We start from the raw sequence: 17,665 nt of genomic DNA, 5'->3' as shown, positions 1-17,665 counted from the left end.
CTCTGCCTCTCCTGGCTTCATCTTTGTTGAAGTTGGAGGAAAAACAACAACAATAACAGCTTTTGAATTGCTGTATGTTCCACTTTTTCCTGTCCAAAAGTGGACAACCATGACAGTGTTTTCCAAGGATGCCAGTGCTCTCCTCACCAATTTATTGTTCTAAGTCTTGGTGAAGGGGGTATTCTCTAAGGCCCTCTTGGAGCTCAGGGGAGTGGGCAAGCAGGTCATACATCATGAATCCATCCCAATATTCCCCTCTCTCTAACTCTCTCTCTACATTGAACAAGTGTAGGGACCAGCCCTACAGGGCCTGTGGGTTTTTCTCCTCATGTGTGGAGACGAGAGATCGTAGATATAACGACATAAGACAGAGACAGAAAGAAAAACAGCTAGGCCCCAGGGGACCACTACCACCAAGACCTGTAGTGGCCTGGACTCGCTGCTATTTATTGTATTCTAGGCAAGGGGGCAGGGTAAGGAGTATGAGTTGTCTCAAAAGATTGATAAGGTCACGCAAGTCACGTGTCCACCGGACAGGGGGCCTTTCCCTTTGTGGTAGCCAAGGCAGAGAGGAAAGGCAGCATACATCAGCATTTCTTCTATGCACTTATCAGAAAGATCAAAGACTTTAATACTTTCACTAATTTTGCTACTGCTATCTTCTAAGAACTTAAAAGGAGGAGCCAGGTGTACAGGTGGAACATGAAAGTGGACACGGAGCATGACCATAGAGGCACAGCACCACAGGGAGATGTTTACGCCTCCAGATGACTGTGGGCAGGCCTGGCCAATGCCAGGCCTCCCACAAGAGCTGGTAGAGCAGAGTGTTCTCTAACTCCTCCAGAAAAAGGGAGACTCCCTTTCCTGGTCTGCTAAGTAACGGGTGCCTTCCCAGGCACTGGCGCTACCGCTAGACCAAGGAGCTCTCAAGCGGCCCTTATCCGGGCATGACAGAGAGCTCACACTCTTGTCTTCTAGTCATCTCTCACAGTGTCCCTTCAGCTCCTAATTCTGTATGGCCTGGTTTTTTCTAGGTTATAATTATAAAACAGAGATTATTATAATAATAGAACAAAAAGTAATACTACAAACTAATGATTAATAATAATTATATCTATATCCTATTTCCAGTATAACTTTTCTTAATTTAATTATTTTCTTTATTATACTGGAATAGCTTGTGCCTTCAGTCTCTTGCCTCGGCACCTGGGTGGCTTGCCGCCCACAAACAAGGAATTTCTGACATATCACACTTGGTAGCCAAGTGTGGGCCACCACTGAGTTCAGGTTTAAAACAACCAAGTAGCAGCCAGGCGCGGTGGCTCACACCTGTAATCCCAGCACTTTGAGAGGCCAACACAGGAGGACTGCCTGAGCCCATGAGTCACGAACCCATATCCAGCCTGGGCAACATGGAGAAACCCTGTCCCTACAAAATATAAAAAGATTAGTTGGACATGGTAGCCTGTGCCTGTTGTCCTAGCTACTCAGGAGGCTAAGGTGGGAGGATCCCTTCAGTCCAGGGGTTCCAGGCTGCAGTGAGCCATGATCGCACCACTACACTGCAGCCTGGATGACAGAGCAGGACTCTGTCTCAAAAATAAAAATAAACAAGTAAACATGTAAAGCAAGGGTGTCCAATCTTCTGACTTTCCTGGGCCACACTGGAAGAAGAATTGTCTTGGACCACACACAAAATATGTTAACACTTATGATAGCTGATGAGCTTTAAAAAAATCACAAAAAAAATAATGTTTTAAGAAAGTTTATAAGTTTTTCTTGGGCCACATTTAAAGCTGTCCTGGGCTGTATGTGGCCCATGGGCTGCAGGTTGGACTAGCTTGATGTAGAGTCACTTTCACCTGCCTGTTTGGTATCTACAAACAGACACCAGCAAACTGAATTCAGAATTTCTGGTAAATGTACTCCTGGTAAATTTGGGCCCAAGCCTCTCTAATCAAGAGTCTGCAGAAACCAATCCTATACATATCTCCCAAGTTCTTTCCCATGAAAGTTAGCAAACTCTTGCAGTTCTTTTTGTAAGGAAGACTTCTCCCCCTGGGTTATACTTTGTATCTGTCCTTCCAGAGCATGCTGGGATCTGACTGTACTTATTAGGTCTAGAGGCAGTAAAGATTTGCTGAAGTGGTATGGGTCTAGAGGCAGTAGATCTTTAGACCTACTAGAGGTAGCTATGGAACTGGCATGCCCTTATCCTATAACTTCCTCAGTTGAAGTCAATACAGTAGCTCTAGGGTAGAGAGGATCACCCTTGTCAAAACAGAGGATGCACTGCTTCTGTTAGCAAGGGAGGTTCAATGTGGCTGGGAGTCAGATGTCCTAAATCTATCCAAATGTGCCTCATTTAAATTTTCATGGTCTCACTCTCCCAATCAATGCCCTGACTTTTATGTAAGAATTATAATGAAGCTGTTGATTCCATTTATGTTGAAATTCAGCAACCCAAAAGATGAGATATTACATTTTATTTTCAACTACATCAATCCTGTAGTGACAAGGAATATGAAGTTATTTCAGGAAATCATAGAAGCTTTTAATCCAAGAAACTAAAATTCAAGATTGCCATTTGCCTTCTTTAAAATTTTCGTGTAGTAATAAGTAACCAGTCTTCCCCACAATCCTTATATCTTTCATTTCCACAGTAACATCTATTGTGGCAGCCTGTTATCTTTTAATGAACTATGAAAAGCAGAGTGTGGCCTAGAGTGAGACTTTAGAACCTGTGAGAGCTGCAAACACAAAGCAAATTTGCATCTACTTATAGGCACTTCTCCACAAACTTCCACCAGGCCTTCAAGAGAAAGATTAGAGGCAGGGCAAGAGACCAAAGAAAGCCTTGCCCACAGTGCAGTCTTTGGGGAGGTGAGCAGAAGCCACTGTGGGAAAGGCATGACATCTGGCCTGGATCCTCTACTCTGTTTCCCAGCAACTCTACCACTACCACTAACACTACCACTACCACAAACACACACACACGCACACACAAATACACCAACCCTTTGCCACCAGGGGTTCAGAGGGGACATAAAAATGTCACTTCCAGGGCACAGATAAAAGCCTATTATAGCTGCGTGAACATAACATTAAATATCCTCTATTTCTCCGGGAGAAGTAGGAAACTGTGCTGCTCCAAACCTTTAAAGATTATCTATTCTGGGAGAGGGGCAAGGTCACTTAGAAGGCCCCATGACTAAGAGCCAAGAACATAGCACTTGCCTAAGAGTGAGGCTGAGCCAGAACAATAAAGAAAGCCCCCATTACCAGGATAGCAAGTGTCCAGGAACAAGTAATAGCTGTCTGCTGCTGGAAGAGTGAGGATAAAAGCACAGAAAGATATCCTCTCTTAGACATAGGCACAAAGAGAAGACCAATGACTGTGATTTGAACAGACACTGAGAAAAACTCTCCAACAAACCAGCCACCACTCTAAGCAAAAAAATAATACTGGAAGAATTTGAATTATGTACTTTTTGAGAGTAACCATACTAACAACAAAACCTGACACATTGTCTCAATGCCTCCTCCTTAAAGAAAAGGCATGTCCATTTCTGGACATAAATAGTGTTTACCCAAGTTTCCACTAGCCTTCACAGGAAGGCTTTAGCTTTCAACCAAAAGTTACAAGACACATAATGAAACAAAAAATAACACATTATCAAGAGACAAACCAATCAACAAAACCAGACTCAGCTGTGACATAGATTTTGGAACTATTACACCAGGGGTTAAAAACACTATGATGGATGTATCTGTAGACTCTAGTGCACAGGTCAACAAAAGTTTTCTGCAAAGGACCAGATAGCAAACATTTTAGGATTTGCAGACCATAAGGCAAAACTGAGGATATTATGTAGGTTTTTATATAGCAACAAGATAATTTTCCCACAAAATTATAGTCATAATACTAATTGCATATAATATTTGCTAATTCAGATCTACTAATGAGAGGTATAACATTGTTTTAAGGGGAGTATAACATTTTACTTATTGGGGTTCAAGTTAATGTTCTCTATTGTCAAAATCAATTGCACATTTTCTGTTAATGGTGAGCCATAAGGATATTTTACACACTTCATCTTTTCTTTTTTTTATTTTTTATTTTTATTGTTTTGAGACAGGGTCTCTGTCTCTTGCCCAGGCTGGAGTGCAGTGGTGCAATCTTAGCTCACTGCAACCTCTGCCTCTCTGGCTGAACATGTGGAGAAATAGTAAATTCTCTAAACTGTGAAGCAGTCTCCCAGTCACACACACACATCCAGTGGTAAATACTGGAAGTAAAACTGACTAAAGGAGCTTACCTACAACCACCAACAAATGAGTGATGCATGAAAATTGGAATGCAAGACTTAATATTATTACGGTGACAATATTATCCAAAGTAGCTCAATGCAATCCCTATCAAAACCCCAGTGATTTTTTTTGGCAGATATAGAAAAACCATTCTAAAATTCATCCGGCATCCCAAGCACCCCGAATAGCTAAAACAATCTTGAAAAAGAGAACAAAATTGGAAGACTCACACTTTCTGATTTGAAAATTTACTACAAAGCTATACTAATTAAAACAGCATAGTATTGGCATAATGACAGACATACAGACCAATGGAATAGAGAACCCAGAAATAAACCCTCTCATATATGGTCAAGTGATTTTCAACAAGGATGCCAAGAGCATTCAATGGAGAGAGGACAGTCTTTCCAAAAAATAGTGCTGGGAAAAATGGATATCCATAAGCAAAAGAATAAAGGTAGACCTTTACCTTACATCATATATAAAAATTAACCCAAAATGTATCAAAAACCCCATGTATGAGTTAAACTATAAAACTCTTAGAAGAAAACATAGGAGAATGTCTTCATGATGTTGGATTTGGCAATGATTTCTTGGATATGACACCAAAAGCACCGGCACGAAAGAAAAAAATAGACAAACTTTTTAAATAAAAATTGGTAGCCTTGTGCTATGAAGGACACTATCAAGAGAGTAAAAAGATACCCCACAGAATGGGAGAAATATTTTCAAATCATATACCTGATAAGGGATTAATATCCAGAATATATAAAGAACTCCTTTTACTCGAAAACAAAACGACAATTCTATTTTAAATGGGCAAATAAATTTGTAAATAAACTTCTTCTCCAAAGAATATAAATAATGGCCAGTGAGCACATGAAAAGATGCTCAACACTGAGATACTCAATCATTAGGGTAATGCAAATCAAAACCAAAGTGAGCTAACACTTCATACCCACCAAGATGGTTAATTAAAAAGAAATGAACAGAACAGAAAATAACATGTATTGGAGAGGACATGAAGAAATTGGAATGCCATGCCTTGCTGGTAGGAATGTCAAATGGTGCAGTGACTGTGGAAAACAGTATGACAATTCCTCAAAAAGTTAAACATAAAATTACCATATCACCCAGTAATTTTCAATTCTAGGTGTATACCCAAAAGAAGTAAAAGTAGGGATTTTGAATCTGTTTGACAGATACATGTTCGTGTACCCAAAATCTGTGAATATGTTACTTTACATTGTAAAAGGAAATTTATAGATGTGATTCAGGTTCAGGACCTTGAAATGGGGATATTATCCTGGATTATCTGGAAGAGCCCAGTCTAATCACATGAGTCCCCAAAAGTGGAGAATTTTCACAGGGAGATAGGACACCAAACGGTTAGAGAGATGTAACACTGCTGGCTTTGAAGATGGAAGAAGGGGACCAGAAGCTAAGGAATGCTGGTGACCTCTAAAATCTACAAAAATCAAGGAAACAAATCCTCCTCTTGGCATCCAGGAGGAACTGGCCCTACCTGGCTAATTTTACTTATTGATTTATTTATTTTTGTAGAGGTGGGGTTTTGCTATGTTGCCCAGGCTGATCTCAAACTCCTAGGCTCAAGCAATCTTCCTGCCTCAGCCTCCCAAAGTGTTGAGATTACAGGCATAAGCCACCAGACCCAGCCACAAATGTTCTGTAACAACCATTGTCAGCTCATAGGCTAAGAAGAGGGGACCAGATGTGGTCTATACTCAAATGTTACCTCCTCAATGAGGCCTTCCTAGGACACCCTCAAAAACTGTGTCCCCATCCTCCCAAATCCTCCTTATCCTCCTTTAATTTTTCCCGTAGTACTTCCCACAATCTAACATACTATGTATTTTGCTCACATATATTAGGTTTTCCGGGGCAAAGATTTTTACCACTACTTTCAATGGTGAAACCACAATTACTTTTGCACCAACCTAATACATTGGGTATCTTCCTCTTTCATAAATTCTTCCTCTTGTAAACTTTATGTGGGCAGATTTTTTTGTCTGTCTTGCTTATTGCTGTATTCCCAGCACCTGAAACATGTCTGGCATTCAATAAATATCTGTTAAATGAATGAACGAATCAGTGAGTGAATTAATAAATAGATCCCATATAGCCTAGCAGTTAGGAAAAATATAGAAATAAATAAATAGAAATGAAATGGAGATAGAACACATTGATACCTGTAAGTGCTTAGAGCACTGCCTAGCACACACTAAGTGCTCAATAAGTATTAGTCACCCTTATTCCTTATTGTAGTTATAGTTGCTACCTTCACGAGGAGCCTCAAGCATCTGAAAGGTGCAGGCACCACAGCAAGCAAAATCTCCCAGTCACTATCTGTGTCCAGCCGCCTGCCTCCCTGTCTACTGCATCTCCTCTCCTGGTTTCCCTGCTCCTTCTGGGGCTCCTGGTCTCCATCTCTGCCACTGGAGCCTGTGTCCCCCTCTGGTTCCCTCAATCTTGGTCCCTCAATTACAGATGGACTCTCCACAGTGCCTCAGGCAGAGCCCCCCTAAGATATCTTGAACGCGACTGCCTGCTTCCACTCTCCTCCATTCTGTTCCCCCATTCCACCCCTTCACTTGTTCCAGCGTTCAGGCTGTTGCCTTAGGATTCTGTTCCCATCCTGAGCCCCGGCTCCCAACACTGCCACATTCCACCTAAGTGCTCATCCTCTAGAAAGCCTTTGCTGATGCCCTCCCCAACCTCTTGGTGCCCACAGCACCCCCTCTCCTCGCGCCACCCCTGCTGATCCCTTACGAAGCACTCTCATTCTGCTGGAACCTCTGTGCTGTCCCTATCTCCCCCAAGGCTGACAATTTCCCAAGCCCCCCCCTCCTCCCACAATGCCCCACCCAGGAAGCCCAGGGCCTGATCTCTGGTGCCTCAGCTCCTGAGACCCCCCTCCTCCTGCCGTCTAGAAATGTTCCTGGAACCCATCGACCCTCCCCACAGTGTTCCCTCTCTAATCCCCACAACAGTCTCAACCCTACAGTGGAGGAAATGAGTGGTGAGAGGTTAAGCAATTTGCCAAGATCACACGAGGCAGGAGTAAAGCCGGGCTTGAACCCAGGGCCCTGGGCAGGGCTGGGGTGCACGGGCTGGCAGGGTATCGACCCAGGGTACACAACACAACAGTCAAATAGATGGACAGAGTTTTGGATGAGCCAACGGCTGAGCTGGGATGAGAAACCAGCGCCTCCTCCCTGCGCGTCTGTGTGCAGGCCAGGGGCTCACACGGGAGCCGGCTCCTGCCCCCTGGCCCAGGGCCAGCCGTCATCCCCATGAGGTCAGCCACGGCCGGCGATTTCGGGGAAATACCAGCTCCTTATTAAAAACAGGCGGTGGTCAGGCCCCCGCTGCTTTCCCAGTAGAAACTGGAGTGTTTGTTCCAAAAGGAACAAGAGTGGGCAGGGCCTGGCCAGGGCCCTGAGGCGGGAGGCTTGAGCTGCAGTACCTGGTCAGGGTGTCCCGGGAGCTGCAGGGAGGGGAAGTGGGGGGACAGCCCCACTCCGGCAGTCGCGGGTGGGGGCTAGCAAAGGCTGCCTGTGTGAGGGGCGGGCACCGGCCCGGGAGGGGAGGGTCCCACAGCACCTCGAGGCTGCGCCTACCAGGGAAGGGTCGTGGACTGTGACCTCCACAGTCCCCTCGCCCACATCCCCCCGCCCGGGGACAGATCTCAGGCAGTGGGTAAGGCCTGAGAAAAGGCGGGCGGATGGCAATAAGGCCCTCCTCTTCCGGGGTGGGCAGCCCCCACCCGCGCCCCTGAGCCCAGAGCCTGCAGCCCCCGCCTCCAGGGGACCTGCGGAGGCCGCCCCTGCAGGGGGCGCGAGCGGGCCGTGCCTCCCCCGGCCCGGGCCCCGGCCCACCCCGCCACTCTCCGCGCCAGCACAGGCCGCCCTGCATCTGGAGCGAGTTAGGGTTGGCGGCCTGGCGGGCGGCGGCGTGAGCTCATCCCGGCCCGCCCCGCTGCGGTTTCCACGCGGCTGTGAAGGGAACAGAACACAGAAACGCCGCGCTGAGAGCCGGGCCGGAGGAGTGCAGTGGAGCGGCCGCTCCTCCCGGGATGTGGGTGGGAGTGGGAGAGGCTGGAGAGTGTCTATCACTGGCGTGTCGCCGAAGGAGGCTGAGCCCGGGGAGCCGGCCGCCAGCATGCGTCGCTGGTGTCACCGTGTGTGGTGGCTTGCGAGGGTGTGTGTGTCCCGAAGGGAAAACACTGTACGTGTAATAAGTCGCACACCTCCAACACACACTCCTCGTTTTACAAAAATCAGCAGCCGAGGGCAGAAGACAAGGAGGGCTGGCCAGTGCACAAGCTGGGGCTTGGCTCCCGCCCGGGACCTGTGTCCCTGAGTGGATGCAGCAGCTCTGGACAAACCACCCCAGGTGTCTGGTAGGGCCCAGGGCCCACCTCCCCAGACACACATACTCTTCCTGGTCACTCTCCTCCCAGGCATCTCCGCCCAGGCATCTTCTCCTTCAGGAGGGAGGAAGGAACGAACTCCTCACACCAGGGTATTGGCTACCAGACACACAGCCCACATGGAAACAGGAACACACACCTGGACACAGGCTCACACCTGGAGGCACACCCAAAGGAAGCACTCCTGCTCAGAATCCTAGTTGGGAGAGCCCACCAGCAGGCTGTGAGGCAGTGGCAAGACTTGGAAAGGCTTCTCGGTGAGATGCCCCTTCCTTCTGCCAGGGGCTGGGAACAGGAAGGCTGGAAGTCACTGAACCTTGCACCTTAGGGGCCCCAGCGCCTTGTGATGGGCCCTGAGGGTACCGCCGGGTGTAAAGGGCCTCAGAGCCCCAGCGCTCCCAAGGCCCGGAGCCAAGGTGGGGATATGGGCACTGTAGTGATATTGGTCACCAGACACTGGGTGGGGAGCTGGGCTGGAGTGGGTGCCTCTGAGCATCCAAGGTTCCCTCCACCCATCAGGCCAGTCCTCACCTTGGGCACTCGCCTCAGGGACCTACTATCCCAGCTTCGGGTAGATGTCACCCAGCTGCACTGGAGACTATGGGAGGCAGCCCAGGCCATGCAGCACCTGCCAGCCTTCCCGCCTGGACTCACAAGGGTGTCATGCTCATCCTCCTCCCTTCACCCTACAGCTGGGCCATGGCTCTGAGACAATGACCTTGCCTGCAGTATGGGGCACATGAGTCTTTCCCCCCTCCTTACCAGCTATTTCCCCTGGACCCAAAGCAGAGGATTGCAGAGAGCTGGTGGGACTGAACTTGCTAAGAGCTCGGGTCCTCCATGTCCCAACCTGTGAGATAGAGAGGACACCCAATCCTGACCAGTCCACCACAGGGTGCCTAAGCTGTAAAGGGAAGTGCATCTGCAGTAGCCACGGGGGTCTTCAGCTCCCAAAACACTGGGGTAAGCTGAGTGAGGGATGTTATTTAACTGGAATGGCTATGGTTTGCAGAACCAGAGCTTCCAAATTACTTAACAAAACATGTTTGCTTTTTAATTAACATGTGCTTGAAAAACAATGGTTTTCATTAAAGTGGGTGGGGGAGAGAAGGGACTGTAGGGGAGAATATTTCAAGGAGCTCCAAGTTCCAGGCCAGACTTCTTAAAAATAAAGTGGGAGTCTTGCCCCAAGCTGGCAGAGGCCAGGAGGCAAGAATCCCTGCTGGAGAGCCCAAGGAACAGCCCTACTACCTGCCTCCACCACTCTCTGGCTTCCTGGCTGAGAATATGCCCTTTTGCTGATGGCTCAATTACTTACCTATTCCCTGGGCCACTCTGGGAAGGGGAGGTTTTTTTGTTTTGGTTTTTTGGGTTTTTTTTTTTTTTTTTTTTTTGAGACAGAGTCTCACTCACCCTGTCACCCAGGCTGGAGTGCAGTGTCTCGATCTCAGCTCACTGCAACATCTGCCTCTGGGGTTCAAGCAATTCTCCCACCTCAGCCTCCCAAGTAGTTGGGATTACAGACACGCACGACCACGCCCAACTAATTTTTGTATTTTTAGCAGAGAGAGCATTTCGCATTGTTGGCGAGGTTGGTCTTGAACTCCTGACCTTAAGTGATCTCCCTGCCTCGGCCTCCCAAAGTGCTGAGATTACAGGCATAAGCCACTGCGCCTGGCCAGTGTAGTCTTTTATAAAGCAGTCTTGGCGGTCAATGAATGAGGTCCACCAGGCAGATAAGCAGAAGGAAACAGCATGAGTAACAACCTGAAAGCGTGGGCCTGGAAGCCACTGATGTCCAAGCCCCAGGGAGATTGGGGCAGGGAGGCTGAGTGGGTGCCAAGGACATAAGGGTGGAAGGGAGGATGACCTCACATGGAGCAGAGGGGATATGTGAAGAACTGGCCAGAGGAAGCAGAGGGCTGGGAGACTGGGAGCAGGATGCATTCCAAAGCCTCAGGGCTTGCTCCCCAGAGGATGATGGGCAGGACTGCAGGTTCAGTCAGTTCAACAGCGGGCAGCGTTGACTCCGTCATCCAGCATAGAGAAGGCACCCCATCGGTGTTTAATAAATGCATGTAGAAGGGCGAGAATGAAGAGATGATCCCTCCGAGTCAACCACACCTTCTCCAATTTCTGGCCTTTTGGGGTCAGGGTTAGGGCCAGCGTGCAGCCTAGGGTCAGATGTCAACATAGGGTTGGGACGCATTTCACCCATTCACCCATGCAGACCAAGGGAAGATGGAGGGGAAGCTTCTGGGGAGTGAGGGCATCCCCAGGGTTCAGGTCAGATGATCCAGAACCCCCAGCTCCCGGCAGCCCGCCCAGGACCCTGTTTCTCATTTGGGGCCTTCTTGCTTCCCCCAGCCCACACCCCCACATGAAACGTGCCTGCCTATACTTAATTCATTATGCTCAGCTGGGTGGGAGGCCTGGCGAGCCGGGTTTTTTTTCCCCTGAGCTCAGACATTCCTTGCTTTATTATTCTCCACATTTCAAAGCAGCTGTCACCTCCCCCAACCGCCCCCAGCCCGAAGCTCAGAGTCCAGAAGGGGCCTCTCCAGGGCTCAGAACGCCAGAGTCTCCAACACCTCCAGCCCGGCACAGAAGGGAAATTAAGGCCAGAGATGGATGGGGTAGCATCCCAGGGAGACCTGCAGGGCTCTCCCCCAACAGTCTGCACCTGAACTTGTCCTCCCCTAGGTGTCCCAGTCACCCTCCCATAACACTCTCTTTTTGCCTCCCTGCACCCACTCTGTTCCACCCTCCACACAGGTGGCCACAGTGGTCCCTTCATAACACAAAGAGAACCCCTGTCTCCCCCGCTGGAGCAGGTGCTAGAATTATTATCAAAGTCCCTGCCCTGCTCAGGTCCTGGCAAACTGAGCCCTCACTGAGTCAGTGGCCTTACAGAGGGCAAGCTCCATCCCTAGAAAATAGCAGGGCCACGGCCAGCCTAGTGAACCACCAAGGGGCCAGCCAGGGGTGAAACAGTTCTGGAGACTCAATTTCAGAGAAACGGGGAGGCCCTAGACAGATTTCTCCTCTACATCTGAGAGCTGCCCATGCAGAGCTTCCTCGGCAGGGTCTAAGATCCTGTTGCATTTAAGCAGGCAGCAGCTTGGTCAGACTTGCCCTGGAAAAGAGGTTGGAGGAGGGACTTTGGCCCCAGGAGAAAATGGGGCAGGGGCCCAAGTGGGGCAGGCAACCCGGGGGCCTGGAAACTGAGTCCAGCTGTCCCTGTCAGCGCTCAGGCTGCCTTGCGCACACTCACCCCATCACTGGGCATGCCCACTCAGGCCTGGGGCTTGACGGCAGCATTCTCGAGTGCTCAGGAGGGTAGAGGTGACTCTGTAATGTGGTCCTGGAGGGTTCTTGGAGTCCACTGCAAGCCTGGGAGCCAAGAGCCCTCCCATTTGTCCAGTTCTACTCTGAAACACCCCAAGAACTCCATCACTATGAGAAAGGCCCCTTTTGGAGAGGGACTGCACAGAGCCTGAGTCAGCCCTCAGAGCAGGCCCCTTTCCAGGAATACAGCTGTCCCAGCCTAGAGCTTGGGGTCTGGCCATGTCACCCTCTTGAGGGTGCCCAACCCAGGACCCCTCACTGAGCCTGGGCCATACAGAGGGAAACCTCACTTCCCTCTCATCCCTCAGCCTCAAGATCCATCCACCTTTCCTGGGGCTAGAAGCCATTAAACATCTGCCTTCCTGCCACAGCAGCCACCATCCCACACCTTGTGCTGCAGCTAGGGATGTGAGGTCACTGCCATGAGCTTCCCCACCTCCAGTTGCGGGCCCCAGAGGTGGAAACAGGTATGGACATCCAGAGGTTTGGGGAAACTCAGAATCTCAGGATCCCAGATACTCCAACAAAGAGTTGATGTATCTTCTCCCTTGTGCCCCACCACCCCCAGCCCTGACCTCACAGCACCTGCCTGTTCCAGAGGCTCATTAGCACCTCCCTGCCAAGTTCCCATTCCCCACTCCATCCCAGTGGCAAGGCTGGGCCTCTGTTACTCATCACAGGTGCGGCACAGTTAACACCTGAAAATTACATGGTGGAGGGAGGGAGGGAGGGAGGGAGAATGGATGGATGAATGGATGAATAAGTTGATTCAAATGAACCTTGGACCTGGCAAAGATCTGCTCCATTCAAGGGTCTCTATCCAGGGGTTTGGGAAATGCTGACTGCAACAAACTGTGAAATTTCCTCAAAACTTAAAAACTGACTTGTAAGGTAAGGTCTTATTTGCCAAGTAGAGATATGGAAAACAACAGCTACCGTCATCATTGTTTTTGTAAACAAAAGGATATTCTCAAGGCAAAAGAAAGTAAGCAGGGTGCAATCTTGGAAGAAAGACAAGCATTGAAGATGCATAAATTGGGATTCTGGAAAATATACAATATATGACATTTTTTCAAAACTTTCTTGGGTATTGGGATAAGTTGGGCCTCAGGGCTTGGAAATGCCCAAGTGCTTCCAATCTCCACCAGGGTAAGAGCCCCTTCTGCAGCCTTTCTGGCTGGGATTGGTTCCCCTCTGCTTGCATATTCCTCAGGACAGAGGGCTCACCACCTCTCCCAGTTAGCTCAGGGGCTGACAATGACATTGTAGAACACCTTTAAATGGCTTCCAAGCCTACCACGGGAGAGAGGTAAGGAGACCAGGAGCAGGGTATGATGGCAGAGGGGTTGAGGGGAGGGAAGACCAAGGCTTCCAGCCCCAGGGCATAGCTGTGGTAAGGAAAAGGGCATACTCATGTCCAGCTGGACCAAAGTAGAAAAATCAGGAAGCTGCCAAGATCTGAACTTTCCCAAGGGGCACCTGGAAGTGCGGAGTCTGGAGTCTGAGTCTTCCAGCTGCCCCATTCCACCACAAACGGCCCTTCAGAAAGGTTCTGATGTGCACCACGGCCACGGCCTCGGTAGATATGTGAGGTACCCAAGCCCATAAACCAGAGGTGGGGGTGGAGAGTGAAAGAAAATGGTGGAAGCTCAGGAGTTCTCAGGTGGGCTGGAGACGAGGGTGCAGGCAGGAACCCTGCCCAGACCTGACCTTCAAGGGCCTTCTCTGTCCAAGAGGCCCTGGGCCCTGGCTGCTGAGACTGGAGGGGCCTGCTGGGTGATCAGGCCTGGGGGAGTGTCATGTGCACACACTCACACGCACACGCCACATTCCAGTTGTGCTCTGTCAGAGTTTGGGCAAACCAGGATTGTGTGGCTTTGGGAGGACAGGGAACAAATAACCCCCAAAAGTGGGCAAGGGAGGGACTGGGGCTGGTTGAAAGGAACTTGGGAGAACCCCAGGGAACCACTTTGGTGCTGGGTCACCAGGTTCAAGATCCGGGTTTTCCTGCTGTGCTCTGAGGTGACTGGATCAGCATTTCCCCTGTTCCCAGGCAGGCCCGCCCTCTCCCTGACCCCACAACTCTCACGACTACCCATGGCCTCGGGACCAACCACTGAGGACACCCCAAACCCCACCGTATGCAACACAAGGAGCTCCTGTCACACTGCTACCTGACTTTTTTTGGCCCCTCCTCCCCTGTTCCATACATTCCGTCACCCCCTGACCTCTCTTAAGGCCTCCATCAGCTTTCCATAAGACTGTCTGCCACTGAGTGCTGTGAGCCCTACAGTCCACTTTCTCACGGCTGCACTGATTTCCTTTCTTCTTGTGGCCTGGCAAAATTTTCATCCAATGCCTGACTTCTTCAAGATCCCACCTAGGCCGGGCGCGGTGGCTCAAGCCTGTAATCCCAGCACTCTGGGAGGCCGAGGCGGGCGGATCACAAGGTCAGGAGATCGAGACCACGGTGAAACCCCGTCTCTACTAAAAATACAAAAAACTAGCCGGGCGAGGTGGCGGGCGCCTGTAGTCCCAGCTACTCCGGAGGCTGAGGCAGGAGAATGGCGTAAACCCGGGAGGCGGAGCTTGCAGTGAGCTGAGACTGCGCCACTGCACTCCAGCCTGGGTGACAGAGCGAGACTCCGTCTCAAAAAAAAAAAAAAGATCCCACCTGACTTCTTTCTATCTCGGCCTGAATTTCTGGCCTTCCTGGCACTGCTACTCCATGCCATCTCATTCATGTCCCAGTGGTAACCCCAGGATCCCTGGGGATGATGTCTGGAAGAGAGGATGGAGGGTGCGGCAGGCTAACAAGAGCCACGGGCATCCACGCAGGAACATCTGAGCAGTGGAGGGATGGTTTGTTCTGGGCCCATCGCAGGCCCAGCTCTGATAATCCTCTGCCCTTGTGCTCAAGTTCCAGATCCCCAAACCCTGCCCTAAAGCAGTGAGTTCCAAGGGTCCATCAGAACCTTGCTCCTGCAGTGTCACTAGACCTTCTGAGTTAGGTTTTGCAGTTTCCGGGGGACTGCCTGGCCCTGCCTGGGGTGCTGAAGCTGAACTCTGCCCCTGGACTACCCCACCGACCCTCTGACTTAGCCTGGACTGAGAATGTAGAGGTGGCTCCTCCTGCCACCTTGAGGAGACCTCAGAGATCAGGCCCCAGGCCAGAGAAGGAAAGTGAGGCACAGAGACACCCCGGAACAGACCCCAGCCTTATGGGGCACATGACAGGGCACTTGAGGCATGGGGGTATCAAGGTGGCCCAAGGGCAAACCCGCTGCCCTCCCACCCCTCTCCACCGGCCATAGGCTGGACCACCCTGCTTGAGGGGGGAGCTGGGACCAGTGTTTATGCCACTGTGGGGAGGCCACAGCCTGCCTGGCAGTGCCGCCTGCCCAGCACCAGTGCTGATTCAGCAGAGTCCCCCCCAGCACATATGCACTCGGACACAGGCACACACACTCATGCACACACAGTGGCAAATACACATGTACATATGCACAGACAAATGGGCACCGACACACTCACAGACGTGGACACACATACACAACACACATGCAAACACAAGCCCACATTCACTCACAGACACAGATCCACAGGCATACACGGACAACTGTGGACCTAAGCACACATACACACGCACGCTTCACCCAGCCAGGACGACAGGATGCTGAGTAAGGAGAAGGCTCACCTCTGCAGCTGAGTCCCACCTTTAGGTGCCTCCACCCCATCCACTCTGATGCCTGCACCCACAGCCAGTGACCCAAACCCAGGAACACGTGGTCAGCAGAGCCACATACGAGAGGTAAATGGCCCCAGGGTAGCAACATGGCCATGGCTGGGCCAGAGGCACATTCTAAGTGGAGTTGAACTGCAACGAGTGGAACCAAACTGCCCCTGCCAGGGCTCATCAAAAAACAGCCCCAGCCCTGCCCTCACCAGCAGACCAAGGGGCCCCCAACCCATCCCCTCCCAGCCACGCAAGAAGACTGGGGGCTGGGGAATGTCACGAGGGAATTACAAGATGCTCCCTTCTACCACCAAACCAAACCGAGTGGGACAGTAGCCCCCAGGGACTAGGGAAGCCTGCAGGAAGGAGGGTATGTTTGGGAAAAGCCTGGGAGTACTGCGGGCCACCCTGGAAACCAGAAGGGCAGGCATTCTTGAAAGAGTGGGACATGTATGCCTGAGGCCTGAGACTCATGTGAACTTGGATGCAGGGCACTCCTTGCTGGAGATGACTGACAGTGGGTACAATCTCTGCTCAGGACTCCACCCAGGGCAGGCATACGCAGAAAGAAAATGCTGAGACCACTCAGTTCCATGCAGACTTCTGAAGGGGAGCTCAACACTTCTGGGCTTGGTTTTCAGGAACAAGGTGCGCCGGACAGGCGGGAGCTGGGGACTGCCCAGTAAAGTGTCAGCCACCTCAGGTGGTGACCTGCCCAGGAGGAAGCTAGAGGTAGAGCCTGATTGGGACCTGCTCCCCTCTACGTGGGTCTTCAGCCACTCATGGGCCAGGAAGGCTGGCCAGAGCCCGCCAAGATCACACACGCACAATAAGACGCCCTCATTGGCCGAGTGCACTGCAACGGGGCACAGAGCGCCTTCATCTGCCCCACCAGCCAACAGACTATGCACCTCTCAGTGCCGTGGCGGTAAACTGTGAAAGAGCAGATCACGACTCCTTCCCCTAAATCAGATCTGAGGCTGGAGTGGACTGAACCAGAAAGCCTTGAAATCTGTCCATGATGTTGCTGAGGATGTTTCCAAAACAGTCCTGGAATCCGACCACTTACGATCATCACCCCTGCCAGTACCCTGGGCCAAGTATGCATCTCCTCTCTCCTGGACCCTCCTCACTGGCCTCCCTGCTGCTCCTGTGGCCCCTACAGTCTCTTCTCCACACAGCGGCCAGGATGGCACTGAGAAAGCATCTCTCCAGGGCACATGCTGCAGCGACCTCTCTGACTCAGGACCTGCCCCTCTCCATGGCACTTTCTGCTCCCATCACCAGGCCTCTGTGCCCTCTGCCAGGACGTCTTCCCTCAGATGCCCACACAGCCTCCTGAAGCAGATGCTGAGTTGCCGCACAGGAATGTTCCAGCCCACCTAGGGGCCCTGCCCAGCCAGTGACAGATGGGAGTCTGTAGATAGTCTGCCTTCCTCATCCCTCAGTGAGACAATACCACCATCTCCTGGAGGTTCCCAGCAGGGCTGAGACCCCTTTGCCCATAGTGTCATCTGCTCTGCGTGCACCCCTTTGAGGGGATTTTCTTCCTTCCTAGGCCCCCCACCCCACCCTCTCCCACGCTCCCTGGAATCACCTTCCAGGCAGACTACTTGCAGGTAGTCCTTGATCTGGCCCTTGTCTCAGGGATCACTTGTAGGGGAGCCCAGCCTAAGACACTCCATCTCTCCCTTTTTTTCCCTTTAGCAATAACTCCCCATCTCCCCTCCCCCAGCTCCTACCATTTACTTTCTGTCTGTATGAATTTGACTACTCTAGGACCCTTAGATAAGTGGACTCGTACAGTATTTTGTGTG

The sequence above is a fragment of the Theropithecus gelada genome, chromosome 2 (assembly GCF_003255815.1).
Source record: "Theropithecus gelada isolate Dixy chromosome 2, Tgel_1.0, whole genome shotgun sequence".
Taxonomy (NCBI): Eukaryota; Metazoa; Chordata; class Mammalia; order Primates; family Cercopithecidae; genus Theropithecus; species Theropithecus gelada.
Note: the sequence above shows the minus strand (reverse complement) of the source record.